Source organism: Amphiura filiformis, unplaced genomic scaffold (assembly GCF_039555335.1).
Source record: "Amphiura filiformis unplaced genomic scaffold, Afil_fr2py scaffold_22, whole genome shotgun sequence".
NCBI classification, from domain to species: domain Eukaryota; kingdom Metazoa; phylum Echinodermata; class Ophiuroidea; order Amphilepidida; family Amphiuridae; genus Amphiura; species Amphiura filiformis.
The window spans coordinates 178,727-186,036 of record NW_027305486.1 but is presented as its reverse complement, the minus strand read 5'-3'; positions in this window follow the sequence as shown (position 1 = coordinate 186,036).

Sequence of the window (7,310 nt, the reverse complement as noted above, 5' to 3'; positions counted from 1 at the left end):
GGTATCCAAAGATTTATCGTCTGAATTTCAAATCGTGTATAGCACATACACGTGTATCGATCCCGGGTATTGATTGATGCTGTACAATGTAATTATTTACCAGGCGATGTCGATGTGCGTCGGGGAATGGCGGTAGCCTCGAGGATGTTTTACAATCCATCAATCAAGTGGTGGGGAGGCTCATACCGTACTTATCAAAGCGTCTAGACCCTTCCCTGGCCCGTCCCTGGCAAACTGTCCTTTTATCTTGTAATGTTACGTTTTATATTCCGTTTCCTTTGGTATAAAAAAAAAATGATCCCTATGTGTTTGTTTTGGTTCACGATGCGTAACTCTATTTCTTACTTTAAAACTACCTTACTAATGATATTTTTATTTATATAATATTGTTGTGTCATCAGCAGAGAGAACAAATTGGAACAACTTTTGTGTATTTATTATCGTATATGTATAACATAAATAACAGGGTTTCAAGAGCTTACCCTTGGGGTACACCACAATTTATATTATAAATTGTAAACTTTAAAATTAACATAATTATTATCATTTACAATTTTGCCAAATGTCCACGTAATGTCATCGTAATGACAACTTATTGTTGTTTCTAAGAATATTTTACATTATAAGATTATTTCACATAATAAACATGTTGACTAAACGGTTCGTTAGACCAACATATTTCTCACTGTTTTGTGATGCAACTTTCTTCTACCATAACTAAATAGCTATACATCAAATAAAAATATATAGACTTTGAAAGTGTACATAAAGTTACGTTTCTTCTTTCATGCATAGACTTTGAAAGTGCATAGTTATGACTGGATTCTTGTTGTCATTTTTGAACCTACAGCTACAACACGATGAAAGTCACACCTGGTTCACAAATGCCAAGTTAACGATTAAAAATGTTAATGTCAGAATAACGGATAAAAACTCAAAATTCACACAGGTGCCTTCAATTTCATTAAATTACTATTTCTATTAAAATGTTAATCAGAAAAGAAAATGTTTAGAGTTATTTAGAAGGGTAGGTTTTCATTTAAAATGTAAATCCCTTTTATTGACCTTTCATTATTTTTACTTAGCTACGGCTTGATGAAAGTACACACCTGGTACGCAAATTAAATGTCAGGTTAACGTTTTTTGTATAAAAAATGTTAATCAGAATGCAAATATGAATGAAAACTCTGCAAAGTTGCATAAAATGCACAGAGTGCCTACAATTTCGTAAAATTACAGTCTCTGTAAAATGTTAATCAGAAAAGACCATTTTGAATTTATTTAGAAAGATAGATTTTCATTTAAATTTTTAATCCATTTAACTGAATTGTCATTTTTGTACCTAGCTGCATCGCGATGAAAAAACACAGCTGCTTTACTGACTGATATTGAGTTCAATGGTATTTACTAAGGGTAATAAGAACTCAAAAACGCATACAAACTCTGAAAAGTTGCAGACGCACATTTTACCACTCTGTTCCTACGCCTGTTGCGCATCCGCTTGTCCCAAGGCCCGCCCAAGGCTTTCCACTCTGAGTGATCAAAAATTGGGGCGAAATGGCGTTGTCAGAGGCGTTGTAGGCAACATTTCCTTGATTTTTTTTCTTTCTCAAAATGAATGTTTGACTGATACCACAAAATAAATCTTTTTGCATATAATTTATTTGCTCGGTCAGTCTTGCTTTGATGAGGACAAAAATGTTCTTAAATCGTTATAAAACGTGTTATATAATACACGCGTTTTGTTTTTTGTAAAAACATTTTAAAAACATTTAAATGTCGGGTTATATAAAGGTCATGAAAACATTTTACTGACGTTTTATATATCTTCTGTATAACCTGACATTTAAACGTTTTCTGTATTTTATTTTTTTTTTTTTGTGTGTGTGTTTGCTGGGGAAATTCTTTAATATCCTGGTCATTAATGTGGTTAAAACGTAGTATATAAATATTTTAAGCACGAATTTTTTTATTCGCAATGCACGGATTTTTATTCTCACTGCACGAACGTGCCAGGAGGCACGTTAAATTAGCCCAACCTCAATGTTGCAAATCTTCCAAAACCACTGAATTTTTCGTTTATTATTAAAGAGAAAGGAATCATCGAGAGGTCAAGGCAACGCTGCCTCATTTCTATTTTGGCCATTTTGAGAAAGTTGCATTTAAAGAATACTGTATAAGGCTAATAAAAAAAAAATTTGGTACGAACATTTTAGAAAATAATGAACTTTCCAATGATAGTAAAGATTTACGTACTGGTACAAAAAGTATATTCTCGATATAGGTAAATATTATAACTCGCCAAATATAAAGAACATAATAGGAAAATATGTGCGGTTTTGATCATAATTTTAAAAATATACATTGGACTTTTAAAACTAGGTGTCAATTTGAAGCTAGAATTATTGTAGGCCAGATGGCGTATATCAGATATCGCGTTTTGCATCTGAATTCTTCCTATGGTCCACTGGTCTGTGTTTTTATTGCGGTTGAAAATGGACGTGAATCAAAGGCTTTGTTGTCAAAATTGGAAAGTCCATTATTTTCTAAAATGTTTGTACCAAAATCTCATTTTCGCCAAAATTGAGATGAAGCAGCTAGCGATTCACTGAGCTCTCGACAAGTTGCCAAAAATTTGAATGTGTGCTCTGGGAATAGTCTTGCACTGTATATGCAACGTTTGTGTGTGGGTGTTCTGATGTATGAAAAATAAACTAAAATTAAAATGATGATGCTTTGTCTTAATTTTCAATTATTTTTTTAACAATTGTTGAATATAATAGTTTACTTTTTCCGTTTTTGTAAGAACTAAGGTTTCAGATAAATCTGTTTTCACTGCCTGGTAAAATAAAATGTTTTTATTCAAAAGTATGAAACCAAATCAAGCAAATTGAGGACAATGTCGTAGTAAAGTCAATATTCATATTTTCATTAGTTTAATCAACTTTAATTTGAATGAATGCCGCGCCGTCAAAACGATTGGTATCCAGTTTTCATTGATAATGGATGAACCTGATACATCAACATTCAGCATTAGACATTATGGACATTTCAAGAGACTGAGTATCCAATACTGTATTTGGAAGAAGCAGACTTTTCAAAAAACATGAAATTGATGGTTCTCAAATTGATACACCCTGTACAAAAGAATGACATTGTTCTGATTTTGCTTGATCGGTGTATCTTTTTGACATCAAGAGCAAATTAATAAAATAACCACCCAATGCCTTTGTGGTCTTTGCTAAGAATGGAAAACCACGCGCAGCTTGAACATAGATCTATGTCGATCTCGCAAGAGTCGACTAGAGGCGTTTGGAGATTAGAACCTAGCCAGTGCAGGGTAAGTGGCCATGCAGACGAATATTCGTTCAACAAGTATTCGTTATTCAATCCTTTTCAATTCATTTTGATCTTCTAACGAATGTATGTTTGCGGAATATCATTATTATATGTTATGTCGAATGTCTGTTGGAAATTTATTATTGATTTTACTTCATCAAACATTCGTTATAAGTTAAACATTACTAGAAATAGAATGGGAATATTTGCATCGAAAAAAATATGGTATTCTACGTCCACTTTAAAGTATGTCCTGTAAAAATCTGTTCCTAGGTACGTGATCGAAACATTCCCATGCATATCAGTCTCTATATCCTTATATGGGGGGGGTTACTTCTAGTCTCGAGGCTCCAACTATAGGGGTAAAAAAAAAAAAAAAATGACTCCTTTAGCTCTAAGTCCCACTAGGGATATCAAATTCACCTCTTCTAGTCTCGGGGGGAGTGTTATCAAATTGGCTGATACCATGCCCACGTTGATTTTAAAAATGTTACTTTATTACTTAGAAAAGTCATTGCTGGTCAATAATTGCCCTATTTGTGCACTTAATCTTATCAAAGTATTCTAGCCATACTTTGATCTTATAGGGGGACTTTCATCGAAACTCTCTATAATAGTTAGAGGTAGGTATGTTTTTATAGAAATCTGGATGCACTACAGGCCATGGGTTTTTATACAAATCTGGTCCCGCTAGTGGGTATAGGCCTAGATGTTCACTTAAAACTAAATAGTCTACGGTATAGTCCCAGTCCCTGCCTGGAACTGGTATAATGGGTTCCAAAAATATCCCCTCCCCATCCCGTGGGCTTATATATCATGGCAATTTAAAGATTCGAATGCTACAAAGTAGGCTATTATTTTGTTTTCTTGGTAAAATTAGATTTAGATCATTATTTTTGTAAATTAAATCAAATACTGGAACTAAAATTTGCAACTCACTTTGCTACGTTGCGTCCGAAAGCATCGGACTTCATCAGGCATCTGATTTAGATCATTTTGACCCATTTAAATACACACATAATCAATATCACATAAAATAGACAGAAACTCAAGAGATTTTGGTTATATTTCTTTCCATAGGACGGATTGGCTTTAATAATCTTAAAGCAAAATATTGTTGTACATGCTCCGCAAGAAAATATAAAAAATATACACAAAGCAGAAACAAGATACCGTAACTAATCCGTAAATATACCGTAAGTCTGTAAAGATTAGATTTACCATACTTTGTCTGTAAAATTAACATCGTTTGTCTTAGTTCGTGCAAAGAAGGACGAGTTTAGTTTTCGTGTGCTCTGACTGTCTGTCATGTTCAATTTTTAGAAATCGACTGCTCAGTACCAGAAGTGCATTAAGTGCAATAGCTGCCATGTGTAGATGAGTACAATATACTTTGTGTAATTATCGCCAAATGTTCACAGGGCAGCTATTGCACTTACCCTCTTCTGGTACTGAGCAGTCGGCATGTGTAACTCTGATCATTTTGTTTTACGTGATAAATTTCAGTTTACTTTAAAAACTTGCCGAACAAAACTGTCCAATTTTTTGCACTTGTCATTAAAGAAGCGGTAATAAGCGTTGAATTTATTTTTGTTTACCAGGACTACCACCATCTATAGATTATACAGGCATACGAAATTAAGACATTTCAATTTATGAGATATATGGTAGAAACGAAAGACATATTAATGAACCAAGCAATAGTTTACGCCAAGGGAATTGAAAAATTAAAAATTATTAGACAAAAAAATGTTGCTTTCCTCCCTCAGCTCCCCGCGTTCTCTCAAAAATGCAGTGTTTCCTTAATTTGTCAATTTTTTTCATTTTCGCATGTCGCCCCCTTTATACCTGATAACCTCCCCCTCCCCTCCCCCATTCTCTATCCTCTGGCCTGAATATTGATCGGTCCTATAAACATGAAGTATGCAGAATGCTGCACTGCACATTAAGTGGTTTATATACTGCAAAAATCCTATGTTTTAGGTGCTTTGAAATTGGGCTATTCCAGTTGAAATCCATACACCCCCTATAGAAGTCATGACCTTAATCTTGCACACAGGGAGTGTGAATTTCAAATGGGGATTACCTGAATGGGTGACTCCATTTGAAATCTATACCCCCTGTGTGGGAGATCAAGGCCATGTCTTCCATAGGGGGTGTATGGATTTCAACTGGAATAGCCCAGACATATCCACACAATACATTACCTATCTCCAATACCATAAACATTATAATAATTATATACAATGCATAATCTTCTGTTAGCTCTTTTTTATCTTTACACAGCGCAGTATATACATCAGATATAAAACATAATAATTATTTACAAAACATTACATTAACAATAAAAATAGGTTTTTACATTAAATTATAAAGTTAGACAACACACCCACGCCTGCTGCAAGAATAACTATATTGAAAATGTTACTATAACTCTTTCCGGTTCCTTTTAGAAATATTGAAATATTTGACTATACAAGACTTCTCATCGGAACCTTTTTAGGTTCTACTTAGAACCTTTTTAGGTTCTACTTAGAACCTTTTTAGGTTCTACTTAGAACCTTTTTAGGTTCTACTTAGAACCTTTTTAGGTTCTACTTAGAACCTTTTTAGGTTCTACTTAGAACCTTTTCCTAAGATACCCAGCACACACACAAATGTTCTTAAAACATTTATTCAAAACGTTTTAATAATATATATATAATGTCGGGTTATATATATAAAGATCATGAAAATAGTTTTTCAAAACACAAATAACATTCTGTTTAGAATGTTTTGCATTAAGTTTTCAAAAAGGTTGTTTTTAATATTATTAAAACGTTATATTATACCCTTTATATAACCCTACATTTAAACGTTTTCTGTAAAACATTTTGTGTTTATTGGGTAGGCTACTATGAAAACGAAATGAAACTTTGCATAATAATGTATATAGTTTAACTCGAAATATGTCTCTCTCTCCCCCTCATCTCTCTCCGTCTCTCTCACTCTCTCTTGTTCTCTCTTCTAGCCCATCCTCTCTCTCTTTCTCACTCTCTGACTCTCTCTCTCTCTCTCTCTCTCTCTCTCATTTCCACCTTATTGCAAATAATCTAGGCATTCTTTGGTAGCAAAATGTTAAACATCTTGTAATTTCTATTTTACATAAATAGTACTTATATTAAAAAACAAAAATGGGGGACCCTTTTGATAGCCTATGTAAAATGTTTCGATAATTAAAAACGGTTCTCCAAAGTGAAAAGGAAATTGCCATAAATGAGTAATTATTTTTCTTCAAAATGCTTGAAATATATAGAAATCAATTCACGAATATATGTTCATTAAATTACTTGATATTCAGTTATACACCATATTATTTTAACCAAAACAGATTAGGATTATAAACTCTAACACGGCGAAATAAATATTTCACTGGTGTGATCGTGTGGGCATTATCCCAAATAAGCTGAACATATGCTTTCTACCGTTTTGCATACACTTGTATGGCTTTATGTATTATACACTTTCACGGCTTCATGTATTGAATATAGACCTCAGCAGCAAGAAACACACAACATTATTAATCTTATAGTAAAAATTATATACATATCAAAATATTGCACTTTTTGTATCTATTACATGAATACGCATTTCTTCTTTCACTATACACTCTTAAGAAAAGAAAGTTCAAAAGAAACCTTTTTGTCCTCTTAGGAGAACCCTTGTTGGTTCTCTTGGTTCTCAGAAAGAACCATAAAAGGATCATAGGACACTGTGAGGAACTCTTTTGGTTCTCTAAATCATGGGCTATTTTAGTTGAAATCAACACTACCCGTGTTGAAGATTTTGGAAATATCTTCCACAGAGGGAGTATGTTTTTCAAATGTAATTGGTCAGGGTTAATCATTTTGAAACCCATACTCCCCTGTATGGCTTTACCTATATCTTCCACAACTAGAGTGTATTTCAAATGGAAGTTACATAGTACCCAA